The 15052-nt window shown below is 51.8% G+C and overlaps 1 non-coding gene across 1 annotated transcript; it reads left to right on the top strand.

Moving 5' to 3' along the window:
* The first annotated feature begins 3602 nt into the window (after positions 1 to 3602).
* TRNAA-UGC (transfer RNA alanine (anticodon UGC)) lies at positions 3603 to 3674 on the top strand. Its single transcript has one exon. It is a non-coding gene; the product is annotated as a tRNA-Ala (tRNA).
* Positions 3675 to 15052: the final 11378 nt, after the last annotated feature.

Here is a 15052-nt window from a genome sequence, read left to right as displayed (position 1 = left end):
TCAGGTTATATAAATAAGTGAAAACAGAATAAATAATAATAGAAGGTAAAGTATACAAATGCCTCTAAAAAAAAAAAGTCATCAGTGTTTTTACTTTTCTGTACCACCAGGGCCATCCTACAAGATATACATGGATTTTACCTGGGTGTCACGTGCCCCTATAATAATGTGTCCATATCACTCAGTTACCCCAAATCCACAAAACTATCTATTAGAACAGGACCTGGACTGGTAATCTTCCTACCTGGCAGATTCCCTGTGGACACCTCGGGTGGGCTGGTCAGTGGATCACCAGCAAGGTGCAGATTTAGGAGAAGGAGATAGTGAAATTGCCCTCCTAAAGTATAACAATAGTAACTATAACAATAGTATGTTTGCATATTATAGCGCTACAGAGTGCTACTTTATTTGTTGGTTATATATTGAGATGGCTACTCTTAGTAAGCACCTGTACACACCAGTTTTATGTTTTGGAAGTGACGGTCAGTCTTTTGATATATGTGTACATAGGCTTTCTGACTGAGCACTCCACCCCAAGCCTCAGGAGGTTTTAATTATAAAGTAGACCAACAAAGCGGTATAAAGAACTACAATATAGACAATTATTAATACATAATTTTTTTTGAATACATGAAGAAATAAAAACAGACAACAAGACTAAAATTAAAAATAAATCTAAAACATAATTAAAATAAGACTCAAGAGGGGGAAGGGGGATGCTCACAAAAAATATATAGTCAAATGGGTCTATCACATAGATTTAATTACTAGGTAGATTATTCATAGTCACCATTTCAACAAACATACTCATCTAGATATGGCGGTATAGTGTCAATATATACCAAGAATGTGAAAAATATAAAATGCCCGTGCAAAGAATATATTAATTATCAATTTATCCAAACTTAGAAAAATTAAGTAAAAATAGCAGACAATATGTGTTGAATTATTGCTATAAATACCGCCATATATAGAGAAGCACATAAATTAGCCCAAAAAAAATCCCACACTATTATAAATTAGGCATATGTAGTCACTTAAAAAGTGGAAATGTGATGACAAAAATATATATACCAAAATCAATAAGCGTAAAGTGCTTGTGCAATAAATATAAGAAAAAATCTAATTTAATTCATCACAGAATATCCATTCAGGAAAGATCAGCTGCCATACATTTTCTTAAATTCCTGCCATATGCAGGCTCTCACTAATGGGGAGATCCTGAGAAATTCATATAATACATCCAAATATGGGAGACCACATAAACATAAAGAGATCGATGAGTGAGCATACCCTGGCCCCCTCACACCACTCCAACGCCGTTTTGCTCCTCGCTTCTTCAGGGAGTCTACTTTATTTGTTGGTTACATATGGAGATGGCTACTCTTAGTAAGCACCTGTACACACCGGTTTTCTGTTTTGGAAGTGACGGTCAGTATTTTGATATTTGTATACATAGGATTTCTGACTGATCACTCAACCTCTAAGCCTCAGGAGGTTTTAATTATAGCAGGATCCTACCCTCCCATATTCATGTAGACTTAAGTATAAAATTGGATTCACACTAGGTAGGTTCCTGGCAACGAGAGTAACCTTACCGTGGCTATCGGGTACACATGAATTGGCCAATTTATGCGCTAAGAATTCTCATTTATTTCTATTTTCTAGAGCAGTAATGCAATTCAAATTTCATATATTTCATGTTTGCATGCTATAGCGCTACAGAGTGCTACTCTATTTGTTAGTTATATATAGAGATGGCTACTCTTAGTAAGCACCTGTACAGACCAGTTTTCTGTTTTGGAAGTGACTGTCAGTCTTTTGATAGCTGTTGTTAATAACCAGGGAACATTTTGGGCTAATGGTCCCTTTACCTGGCTAATAATATCAGCCCCCCAGCAGACGGCTTTCCCTCTGCTGGTTATGAAAATTTGGCCAGAGCCCACACTGTTTTTTTAGTTTAATTCTTTATTTTACACATAATGTACACTGGGTATGCTGACTACAACTTCCATCATTGTCTCCTCCTCGCGCTGATCTCAGGCAACAATGATGTGAGCTGCATTCAGCTCCCGGCGCCTGTCCGGCACTCCGGCATTCAAACGTCCCGCATTAGAGCTACCGTGAGACCCGGTGGCTTGAACTCCAGTAACCTTGTAGAGTTCAAAGCCACCGGGTCTACCGGCAGCTGCAAGGCCCAGAAACCTCATGGGTAACTTTGAGGAACATTTTAGGTTTTGGGAGTTTCCAGCTGTTGGAACACCTAGATGCTGTGAACTAAGGTTACCTTAGGTGTGTATTTTACTGTACTTGTTAATAAAAAAAAAAAAAGAAGTGGGGTCCCTCGTCATTTTCATAATCAGCAAAGGGAAAGTCAATGGCTGGTGGCTGATATTAATGTTCTGGGAACAGGCCAATACCCATAAAGGTTCCCAGGCTACCTTTACTGATTATTAAAGGGGAGACCCCAAACAAAAATTGATGTGGGGTCCCCCTTTATTCACTAACCATCAAAGGCTAAACAGACAGCTGGGGGCTGATATTTAATAGCTTAGGAAGTGGCCATGGTTATTGTCCACCTCCTAGACTAAAAACATCAGCTCTCAGCTGCTCCAGAATTGGTGCATCAATAAAATATACCAAATCTGATGCTTAGCATCCACTCTTCCCACTTACCCTGATGTGATGACAAGTGGGTAAATGATTGTGGGGTTGACGTCAGCTGTTTTATGGCCGCTAACATCAAGCCCACAAGTTAGTAATGGAGAGGCATCTATAAGACGCCCTATTACTAACCCAATAGTCAGATTGTAAAAAAAAACACCCAGAATAAAGTCCTTTATTTGAAATAAAGACAAACACTCCTTTATTGAAATAAAAATAAAAAAGTATTATACTCACTTGTACACCTATTTCACCGAAGCCCTTGTCCCCAGTAAAAGAGAAAAATTTTTTAAAAACCACCATAATGCTCACCTTAATACCTAATCCCTGATGCCCTTGTCACCTGTAAACGAGAAAAAATAGTAATCCACCATAATACTCACCTGTCCGCCGTGAATATAATCCATACTGTCCCACGACAATCCGGATGACTTAGAGAGCAGTCACATCACACAAGAGTGTAATCTCTCCTGCAGGCGATGCCGCCTTTCTGCCGCCGCTGATGGCCTGGAACCAATCATGAGGCTTAAGCAATATCAGGAGATCATCATAGGGTGCAGTGCTTGTCACAGTGCGTATCTGGGAGGTAAGTGCTCTGTGCTTTCTTCTTATTTGACTGGGACAATAGAAAAGTGCCATCCAGTAGGGAACAATCTCTTTAAAATATGCGAAAAGCAGAATTGCATTTTTTTTAATCTGTTCAATAAAAGGCATAAAAAATAAAATCGCCTCCTTTTTTCCCCATATTTTAAATATAAACAAATAATAAAAAATTAAAGAAAAATAGTTTTGTCTTGTCCCTTATAGTCCAGACTATTAGAATATGATGCTATTTATGCTGCATGATTATAAAAGAGCAAAAATAATAGAGAAAATCTATTAGTAGTCATAGATTAGTGTCTCTTGGAGATGAGAACAAATCCCTGGGTGTCCATACAGGGGATGTAGCTCAGTGGTAGAGCGCATGCTTTGCATGTATGAGGCCCTGGGTTCAATCCCTGGCATCTCCATGTTTTGTGATACAAAAAGCTAGTAAAGTCTCCAAATATTCAGAAATCTGATACGTGTGAGTATACAGCGGCTCGTCTGTCTGGGTGTAACACAAAAACTGCACTCAGCACTAAATATCAGGTATTTGCTTTTGAAAATGTTATGCAGAGTGATTGTTGGACAGTAGGGGGCAGTGTAATCAGCACAATACACCTACATACATCGCTAGAGACTAGAGAAGAGGAAATCAGTTTTCAGGACCAGCGGCCGCAACAGTTATTCTGTGGCCGCTGGACAGGAGCCCCCCAAACCTAATCCCACCTGCTGGTATATTATGTGAGTACTGTGTGCTATTAGTACAGTATTAGTATTTGATACGCTGCTGATTTTGCCAGTTTTCCCACCTACAAAGAATGGAGAGGTCTGTAATTGTTATCGTAGGTACACTTCACCTGTGAGAGACAGAATCTGAAAAGAAAACAGAAAATCACATTGTATTTTTACCCTTTAACGACCTTGGGTTTTTCCGTTTTTCTTTTTTTTATTTTTTGCCCCCCTTTGTCCCAGAGCCATAGACTTTTTATTTTTTCGTCAATATGGCCATGTGAGGGCTTATTTTTTGCGGGACAAGTTGTACTTTTAAATATTATTACTGGTTTTACCATATCGTGTACTGGAACACGGGAAAAAAAATCCAAGTGTGGTGAAACTGCAAAAAAAATGCAATTTCACAGTGTTTTTTTTTTTTTTACCACGTTCACTGAATGCTAAAACTGATCGGCCATTATTATTCTCCAGGTCATTACGAGTTTGTAGATGCTCACCCCCATCTTGTTATATGCCCCCAATCCATGTATATATGGCTGCCCCCCATCCATGTATATATGCTGCCCTCCCCCAATCCATGTATATATGCTGCCCTCCCCCAATCCATGTATATATGCTGCCCTCCCCCAATCCATGTATATATGCTGTCCCCCCCCAGTCCATGTATATATGCTGCCCTCCCCCAATCCATGTATATATGCTGCCCTCCCCCAATCTATGTATATATGCTGCCCTCCCCCATTCCATGTATATATGCTCTTTCCCTCCCCCTCCCATTCCATGTATATATGTGACTCGCCCCCTGGGCCGTAGGGCACTCGGATCCGGGCAATAGGGGAACGATGGGGATAGTAGTGGCAACCCGGTCCGTGGCTCAGGGTGGTCAGACCAGTGGTAGTCCCTTTATAAGTTTTAAGAGATGGCCGACTACGCCACCCGTGAATTGCAGTTATTAGGAACCGCCGCTGCAAGGCAGACCGCTGGGGCTGATGATGTATGCAGCTGGGATGGTGTGACTCCCCACGGGAAGAGTGCGGCCCCAGAGCAGTGTAGTGGATGGTGGGAGTGATGTTGGCGAGAGTCCCGGTACCAATAGTGCTGGAGGCGAAAAGGAGCACACAGACAACAAGTTACAGTCCAGGGTCTTTACTCACAGTTCATTTGTTCCGGGTCACTTCTGTACAGGTAGTGACCACCCAAGCCGTGCTGCGTCCACCAGGTGTGGGGCTCGGTCAACTCCCAGGCAGCTCAGAAGTATGGCTCAGGACCCCCTTCAATCCTTCCTCTGGCCTGCCTCACCAGTGACCCACTTTTGTCCAGCTGCCTCGGACTTGTGCGGTTAAACATGGATCCCGTTCTCCGCTGTCCTTTATGGTGTCTTCCTAGCAGGTTTGATGAGGTGCTGCACCAATAAATGGTCACAGCCTCCGGTCTTTGGCTGAGGGTTGTTTCTCCTCCACCAACTTGGGATCCGGTACCCTTAATCTGCCTGACCCTTCACCCTGTATTCTCGTGGGTTCTTAGGGTCCCTTCCACCTTCTTGTTCCTGAGCCCTTCTGTTTCTCTCTCTCTCTTCTTCTTTCCTGTTCCTTCTTCTACTCCTTTCTCGTGGAGCTGGGCTGAAAAGAAACCACAGCTCCCCTTCACCTCCTCTCTCTCTCCACTCCACTCTCTTCCTCGGCCTCTCCCTAGGCCCACTCTGGAGTAGAGCTCCTACAGAGCCTCTACTCCCTGTCTTCTCCTCTCTCTGCACAGACTGACTGTCTGACTTCACTGTCTGTCCTAAGATGGTGCCCACCTCTTATACCTCCCTCTAGCCATGAGCCCAGGTGACCAGCAACCAATGGGCTCCTACCTACGCTCAGGAACCGTCCCCTATCTGCTCCTACATCACCGGGTATTCCTCCCCCCTTCCCAATCCACCCAGGGACATGGTCTGTCGTACCTGCATTTCTGTCTAATGGGGGTACCGTTGAGCTGTCCCTCGGAAATAGGGTGAGTGTGCTGTATGCAGCTAACTGAGCCCTGGTCCATACTCCATCCTTACCCGGGAGTGGAATATCACACCTCTGGCAGAGGTGCATTACCCCTGTAGCGGCCGAACCCTCGGGGCGCTACATTCCCCCCTGGTAAACCACAGCACGTCCTCGAGCTGGAACAGAGCAAAAACAATTAATTACAGGACATGCAAACTTTTTCAAAACTTTTCACATCAGGAAACAGGCAACACTGTTCAATTCCCTTTATGGGAAACGCTTTTCTTTTCTTGTCACACTATTATAAAACACATACTAATACTTCTGGAACTCTTTTGACATATAAACATTTTAGAAAACATTCACAACACTATTTAGCAGCATATAAAACTTATTCATATAAAACATTTGCAAGAAAACATTTTCAAAAACACATTCTTGGATCCTGGCTGCGGTGCAACTTCCGACCAGGTGTGCATTCTTCTTTTAAGTGCAGGAACCTTGGCAAACTTGTAAACATGAGGGACTCATTGTCCAGAGGTTGACGTGGTAGTCTTTTTATAAAACCAGTAGGGGGCGCTTTAGGAAGCGCAACTATTTACAGGGGATTGGCCGTTCCCAGTCCTCGGCCGGTTAGAAAGGGGGAGGGGAATGGCTGCTCACAGTCCTCAGCCTGGTAGGGGATGAGGGGCACACAGGTACCAGTCTCTTAACAGTCCCAACGGGGACCACACACTCTCTGGAAACAGTTCTTTTACCCCGACGGGTAGCTATTTACACACATGCTTTTGCTACTTACTAGTAGCGGTGTCCTCCATATGCTCCTTCTTCCTCCTCATCATACGGTTCTTCAGACCTGTCCGGGCCCTCTTGGCTCTCCTCATAGCCGTAGTGCTGTAGCTCCTCCTCGGTGAGCCGATGGACATGTAGGGCATATGGTCCTTTTGCGCCCTTGTGTCAGGTGAAGGTGACCACATCACCAGGGTAGAGGTCACGGCCACGGTGTCCCTCCGGTAGGTGGCTTTCAACGTCCCTGAGGGTTACAAAGACGTCGCCTGCCGTTTCTGGGCCCCTGATGAAGCCCCAACCGTTCTCCATATGGAATTTGATTATGGTCCCGGTGATTCGGGGACCGCGGGCGGCCCGGGGGTTTTGACGGGCTTTGCGTTTTGGCTCCACGCTTTGGGCCTGGAGCCGCTTCTCCCTGACGCGCCTCTCCCGCCGTTCCTGTTCAAAGGTCACCAGTTGTTGCTGACAAACCTCCAGACGACGGATCGCGCCCGCCCGGGTCTCCTGAGTGAACCCTATCAAGTTCTCGCCGACGGGGTCCCACTCAAATTGGGCGTCTTCTAATGGGAGCGGGGTAAACTCTACGGGCTCCGTAACCGGTATCAGAGGCTCGCGCGGGGGCTGGGTTTTCCATGGCTGACCGCTGGTCAGTTCAGCCGGCCTCAGCCGGCCACTTCAGCGGCAGTCCATCCGGACCGGTATGATGGGCAAACAGGTCCACGCCCAGCGATGGTATAGTGGGGGGACCCGGTTTGGGAGCAGCGCCCGGGTGCACTCGGCCTTGCGACCAGGCCGGGGGTCTTTTGGTCACGTCTTGTGGCGGCCCAGCCCAGGAAGGGGGTGCCGGTGGGGTAGCGGCGCCCGGGTTAACCAGGCCTTGCGACCGGGCCGATGACGCTTCCTTCTTTACGACGCCTGGGGTCAAGGGACGTGGTGTCGGGCGGGGCGCGGCCGCAGTGCTCGCCGCTTGAGGCCTAGCTGGGAGCAGTGGCGGCGCGGCAACGGGCGCGGTGAGTGGGGCTTCGGGTTCTGCGACGGGAGGCTGGGGCAGGCTTGCGGTTGCTGGGCCTGGGGTGGTGACGTCCCCTGTACCTGCCTCAGTCCTCACGGCTCCCTCCGCGGCGTCGCCTCCGGTCCTCTCTCCTCCTGCGCCGTCCTCAGAGGCAGGCAGACTCCGGGGTGCGGTTGAGGCCTGTCGCTGGTGGGTTTCGGCCTGCCGGGCCAGTTCCTCCTTCCACTCGATGAGCGCACCATGCTGCACTCGGACCATCCTCCGCTCCAGGTCCTCCAGTGCAGCTTGCGCACACTCCGGGTCTCTCGGGAGCCATGCCAGGATCTCTGCCAAGCTGCAGGGTGGTTCGGCTTGCAGCAGGCTCCGGGCCAACAGGTTGGTGCTGTTGAACGCGTCCATTCCCGGGTGTAGTCTGTCTAGGCTGATCCAGACCGCGCCCTGCCTCACAGTTTTCTTCTCTTCCCACCCCCATTGGGGGTGGTCCCGGGGCAACTTGGTGACAATCACTTTCAGGGGCAGCCCCCCAACCTTGATAGACATCTCCACAGCCGCACTCATGGCTGTTGGGGGTGGGCTCCTTCTTTGGCGCCATTCTGGGACCCGGCCCACGATGGGAGGCGGCCTCCTGTGGTCTTTTGGCGCGCACATTATGGCGCTCGTTCTTCTGTGGCGGGCGCCATTTTCAACACGGTCAATTTCAATAAAACAGTCTCTTTCTCTTCAGGCGCGCAGTACCCGTTGTTAGCGGGCACGAAATCCTGCCGACTACGCCAAAGCTGACTCGCCCCCTGGGCCGTGGGGCACTCGGAATCGGGCAATAGGGAGACGATGGGGGTAGTAGTGGCGACCCGGTCCCGTGGCTCAGGGTGGTCAGACCAGTGGCAGTCTTTTAGATGTTTTAAGAGATGGCCGACTACGTCACCCGTGGATTGCGGTTATTAGGAACCGCCGCTGCAAGGCAGACCGCTGGGGCTGATGATGTATGCAGGTGGGATGGTGTGACTCCCCACGGGAAGAGTGCGGCCCCAGGGCAGTGTAGTGGATGGTGGGAGTCATGGTGGCGAGAGTCCCGGTACCAATAGTGCTGGAGGCGCAAAGGAGCACACAGACAACAAGTTACAGTCCAGGGTCTTTACTCACAGTTCATTTGTTCCGGGTCACTTCTGTACAGGTAGTGACCACCCAAGCCGTGCTGCGTCCACCATGTGTGGGGCTCGGTCAACTCCCAGGCAGCTCAGAAGTATGGCTCAGGACCCCCTTCAATCCTTCCTCTGGCCTGCCTCACCAGTGACCCACTTTTGTCCAGCTGCCGCGGACTTGTGCGGTTAAACGTGGATCCGGTTCTCCGCTGTCCTTTATGGTGCCTTCCTAGCAGGTTTGATGAGGTGCTGCACCAATAAATGGTCACAGCCTCCGGTCTTTGGCTGAGGGTTGTTTCTCCTCCACCAACTTGGGATCCGGTACCCTTAATCTGCCTGACCCTTCACCCTGTATTCTCGTGGGTTCTTAGGGTCCCTTCCACCTTCTTGTTCCTCAGCCCTTCTGTTTCTCTCTCTCTCTTCTTCTTTCCTGTTCCTTCTTCTTCTCCTTTCTCGTGGAGCTGGGCTGAGAAGAAACCACAGCTCCCCTTCACCTCCTCTCTCTCTCCACTCCACTCTCTTCCTCGGCCTCTCCCTAGGCCCACTCTGGAGTAGAGCTCCTACAGAGCCTCTACTCCCTGTCTTCTCCTCTCTCTGCACAGACTGACTGTCTGACTTCACTGTCTGTCCTAAGATGGTGCCCACCTCTTATACCTCCCTCTAGCCATGAGCCCAGGTGACCAGCAACCAATGGGCTCCTACCTACGCTCAGGAACCTTCCCCTATCTGCTCCTACATCACCGGGTATTCCTCCCCCCTTCCCAATCCAGCCAGGGACATGGTCTGTCGTACCTGCATTTCTGTCTAATGGGGGTACCGTTGAGCTGTCCCTCGGAAATGGGGTGAGTGTGCTGTATGCAGCTAACTGAGCCCTGGTCCACACTCCATCCTTACCTGGGAGTGGAATACCACACCTCTGGCAGAGGTGCAATACCCCTGTAGCGGCCGAACCCTCGGGGTGCTACATATGCTCTTTCCCTCCCCCCTCCCATTCCATATATATATGCTCTTTCCCTCCCCCCTCCCATTCCATGTATATATGCTCTTTCCCTCCCTCCTCCCATTCCATGTATATATGCTCTTTCCTTCCCCCCTCCCATTCCATATATATATGCTCTTTCCCTCCCCCCTCCCATTCCATGTATATATGCTCTTTCCCTCCCCCTCCCATTCCATGTATATATGCTCTTTCCTTCCCCCCTCCCATTCCATGTATATATGCTCTTTCCTTCCCCCCTCCCATTCCATGTATATATGCTCTTTCCCTCCCCCTCCCACTCCATATATATATATGCTCTTTCCTTCCCCCCTCCCATTCCATGTATATATACTCTTTCCCTCCCTCCGCCCATTCCATGTATATATGCTCTTTCCCTCCCCCCTCCCATTCCATGTATATATGCTATTTCCTTCCCCCCTCCCATTCCATGCATATATGCTCTTTCCTTCCCCCCTCCCATTCCATGTATATATGCTCTTTCCCTCCCCCCTCCCATTCCATGTATATATGCTCTTTCCCTTCCCCTCCCATTCCATGTATATATGCTCTTTCCCTCCCCCCTCCCATTCCATGTATATATGCTCTTTCCTTCCCCCCTCCCATTCCATGTATATATGCTCTTTCCCTCCCCCCTCCCATTCCATGTATATATGCTCTTTCCCTCCCTCCTCCTGACTCACCCCCTGGGCCATGTTGTGTAGCGTTGCGCACGCGGGGAATACCCGGAGCCGGATCCGATGGGGGTAGTAGTCTTCGTGTGGCGGTGACCCGGTCCGTGCCCAGGGTGGTCAAACTAAGTGGCAGTTATTTGTATGATGGTATTAGTGTCCGACTACGCCACCCGTTGAATGCGGCTATGAAGCCGCCGCTGCAGGGCAGTCCGCTGAGGCCGGTGGTATGGATGTGCAGCGTGGATGGTATAACCCCCAACGGGAGGGGTATGGCCTCAGGGCAGAGGATGAGAATGATGTTGGGAGAGATGGTGTGTATGTCCCAGCACTGATGGTACCGGTGCGACAAGGAATCACTGAGACTTGCAATTGCAGTTTTCACAGCTTTACTCACAGTTCTTTATCCGGTCCCTTGTGCACAGTTAGGACCACCCGAGCCGTGCTGCGTCCACCAGGTGCGGGACTCGGCCAACTCCCAGGCAGTTCCAGAGCGTGGTCCTGAGCTCCCCTCTCTTCCTTCCTACTGGCCGTCCCCACCAGGGATCCACCTTTGTCCAGCTCCCTCGGGCCTTCTAGTGGTGAAACCTTTCCCGGTTTCCCTGACCCTATATGGTATGCCTTCCTGGTAGATATGGCGAGGGGTCGCGCCAAAACTTGTCCACGACCTCCGGTTCCTGGCTAAGGATAATTGGCCTCCACCAGTTTGGGATCCGGCACCCTGTTCTGCCAACCCTTCACCCGTTATTCCGTGGGATCTTAGGGTTCCCTCTTTTCCTGCGTCTCTGGGCCTTTCCTGGTGTTTCTGTTCCTTCTTCCTCTTACTTCTCTCTCTCTCTCTCTCTGCTTCAGGCCTCCACTCCAGGCCTGGCTCTGGAGCTGGGCCCAGACTGAGCCACAGCTCCCTGTCAGCCCTCTCTGGCTGAGCTCCTCTCTGAACAGACAGACCCTGTCCTAAGATGGTGCTCACCTTATATACTCCCTTCTGACACCCGAGCCCAGGTGACCAGCACCCAATGGGCTCCTACCTATGCCCAGAGTCCCTCCCCTGTCTGCTCCTACACCACTGGGATGTTCCTCCCCCCCCCCACTCCAGCCAGGGACAGAAGCTGTCGTACCTGCACATCTATCTGGTGGGAGTACCGTTGATCTGTCCCCCGGAAATGGGGTGAGTGTAGTGCATGCAGCTAACTGAGCCCAGTTCCACACTCCATCCTTACCCGGGAGTGGAATACCACACCTCTGGTCTGAGGTGCAATACCCCTGTAGCAGCCGAGTCCTCGGGGTGCTACATTCCCCCCTGGTAAACCACAGCACGTCCTCGGGCTGGAAAAGAGCAAAAGCAAATTAAAACATACAAAAATTTTAAAGTGTACACTCATGTAGCACCCTGAGGATTCGGCTGCTACAGGGGTATTGCACCTCAACCCAGAGGTGTGATATTCCACTCCCGGGTAAGGATGGAGTGTGGAACTGAGCTAGTAGGCTGCATGCACTACACACATCCCATTTCCGGGGAACAGACCGATGGTACTCCCACTAGAGAAATGTGCAGGTACGACAGTGTCTGTTCCTGGCTGGAGTGGGAGGGGGGTGGAACATCCCAGTAGTGTAGGGGCAGATAGGGGGAGCAGCCTGGGTAAATTAGGAGCTCATTGGGTGCTGGTCACCTGAGCTCACACATAGAGGGAGTATATAAGGTGGGCACCATCTTAGATCAGGGTCAGTCTGTGAGACGTCAGTCAGTCAGTCAGCCTGTGAGTCAGTCAGACAGTCTGTCTGAGAGCCTGAGAAGCAGAGCAGAGGAGAAGAGAGAGAGACCCAGAGGCGCAGAGGGGACCCCAAGAGCCCATAAGAGAGCTAATAGGGTGAAGGGTCGGCAACAGGGTACCGGATCCCAAGCTGGCAGAGGCTACAGCACACCTTAGCCAGGAACCGGAGGTCGTGGGCAGGATCTGCCACGATCACCCACTAAATCCACCCGGAAGGCAGACCAAGAATAGGGTCAGGGAGCCCAGAGGAGGCTTGACCAACAAGAGGCCCGAGGGAGCCGGACTTAGGTGGATCCCTGGTGGGAACGGCCAGAAGAAGGGAGAGACAGAAAGGAGCTCAGGACCACACTCCGGAGTTGCCTGGGAGTTGACCGAGTCCAGGACCTGGTGGACGCAGCACGGCTTGGGTGGTCACTGCTGTACACAGTGACCCGAGCAACACCAGTAAGTAAAACCCTGGAACTGCATTTTATGCCTCTGAGTCTCCTTGCTGCACCTTCACAACCACCATCCTCCACGGCTGACCCCCTGAGGCTATACCCCTCCCGTTGGGGGTTATACTACCTAAGCTGCACTCACATCATCAGCCTCAGTGGACCCTGCTGCAGCGGCGGCCGTATTGACCGCAAATCAACGGGTGGCGTAGTCGACACAAAGAACTAATAACATCTGTAGGACTGCCACACACTGAGCTTGACACCCTGGGCACGGACCGGGTCACAGCCACTCGGAGACTACAACCCCCATCTGATCCGGCTCCGGGTATCCCTAACAGCACTGGCCCAGGGGGCGCGTCAACTTTGGCGTAGTCGGCAGGATAACGTGCCCGCAACAACCGGGTACTGCGTGCCTGAAGAAAAGTTCACCGTTACCTTAAAAAGAAGTCTCCCGCCGGTTCCGGAGGGTCCCCGCCAACGGACCCCATCACAGGTCGTTTCCCGCCGGTTGTCCGCCATTTGCAGCTTTTTCCCGCCATCAATGGAGTTTCCCGCCACTGGGAGACGATTCCCGCCATTTCCAAAGATTTCCCGCCTTGGAAGAGCGGACGCCATTATGGGCGTGCCAGAGGGTGGCAAGAGGCCACCTCCCATCGTGGGCCAGGTCGAAGAATGGCGCCAAAGGCGGAAACCGCGCCCACCAACAGAGACTGTGATGCTGGAAGTGTCCATCAGCGTAAGAGAACTGCCCCTGGAACTGAAGTTGCCCCGGGACCACCCTCGATGTGGGCGGAGACAGAACAAGAGAGCAAAGATGGGTGTCGCCTGGAGGAGTCTGGAGAGAGCGCACCCGGAGACAAGACGTCTGGAAGAGAGTCCAGAGAGAGCCTACCCGGAGATGGAGGGAGAGTCAGGCAGCACCGACCCAGTGGTCAGGAGCCTGTTGCAGGTCGCCACTCCAGAAGGCCTGCTGGAGATCCTAGCACAGCTCCCCCGAGACCGGGAGTGTGCACAGACCGCGTTGGAGGGCCTCGCACGGAGGATGGCCCGGGTACAGCGAGAGACGTTGGCGGAGTGGAGCCGAGAGATGGCCCAGCAGACCGAAACCCGTCAGCGGAGCACGCCACCCGAGACGAGGAGACAGACCGCCTCTGAGGATGGCGCAGGAGGAATGAAGGCAGGAGACGGCGCCGAGAAGGGAGCTGAACGGACGGAGGCAGGTAAAGGGGACGTCTCTACCCCGAGCCGGGAAACCGCGTGCCTGCCCCAGCTCCCCGTCGCAGAGCCCGAAATTCCCCCTGCCGTGCCCGTCGCTGCATCGTCACTGCCGCCGACTAGGCCTCAACCGGAAACCGCGGCCGCGGCCCCTGTGACGTCACACGCCTCGACCTCGAGCGTGGCCAAGCAGGAAATACCACCGGCCTGGTCGCAAGGCCTAGTACCTCCGGGCGCCGCAATACCAACAGCGCCCCCTACCTCCGCGGAGCCACCGGCCTGGTCGCAGGGCCGAGTAACCACGGGCGCCGCCGTTCTTACGGTGCCCTTTTCCTTTAGCGTGCCCCAAGCCTGGTCGCAAGGCCTGGTCAACCCGGGCGCTGCTACCACCACAGCGCCCATAGCACCTAAAGTACCGCACCTGGGTGAGGACCTGTTCGCCCAGCATACGTGCCCGGATGGGCAGCCCTTCATATGGCCCCAGGAGTACATTCAGCTGGAACTCCAGAGAGCAAGGCCCATGTGCGAGCCCCTGATTCCGGCTCCGAAGCCTGTAAAGAGGACCTCACCCCCGCTAGAGGAGGCACAGTTTGAGTGGGACCCCACCGGAGAAGACCTCATGGGGTTCACTCAGGAGACTCGGGCGGCCGCAGCAGAGCGTGCAGAGTGCTGCCGGCAGCAGCTCGAGGTCTTCGAGAGGGAGCGGAGAGAGAGGCGGGTCCGGGAACAGCAAGCGCAGATAAGGAGCGCGGAGCAGAAGAGCCGGACCAGGAGGAATCCCCGTGCAGCACATGGTCCCCCTTCCACCGGGACTGTGATAAAATTCAATATGCAGCACGGATGGGGCTTTATCAGAGACCATCAGACCCCCGGCGACGTCTTTGTAACCCGCAGAGACGTAGAAAGCCATCTGCCGGAGGGACACAGAGGTCGTGACCTGTATGTAGGGGACGAGGTCACCTTCACCCGGCACAAGTGTGCCAAAGGGCCCTACGCCCTCCATGTGCATCGCCTGATGGAGGAGGAGCTGCGGTGTGAGGAGGAGCAAGAGGGCCCGGACGGG

The sequence above is a fragment of the Phyllobates terribilis genome, unplaced genomic scaffold (assembly GCF_046119375.1).
Source record: "Phyllobates terribilis strain yellow unplaced genomic scaffold, ASM4611937v1 Scaffold_4__5_contigs__length_816908805, whole genome shotgun sequence".
Classification (NCBI taxonomy): Eukaryota; Metazoa; Chordata; class Amphibia; order Anura; family Dendrobatidae; genus Phyllobates; species Phyllobates terribilis.
This window is presented reverse-complemented; position numbering and strand designations above follow the sequence as displayed.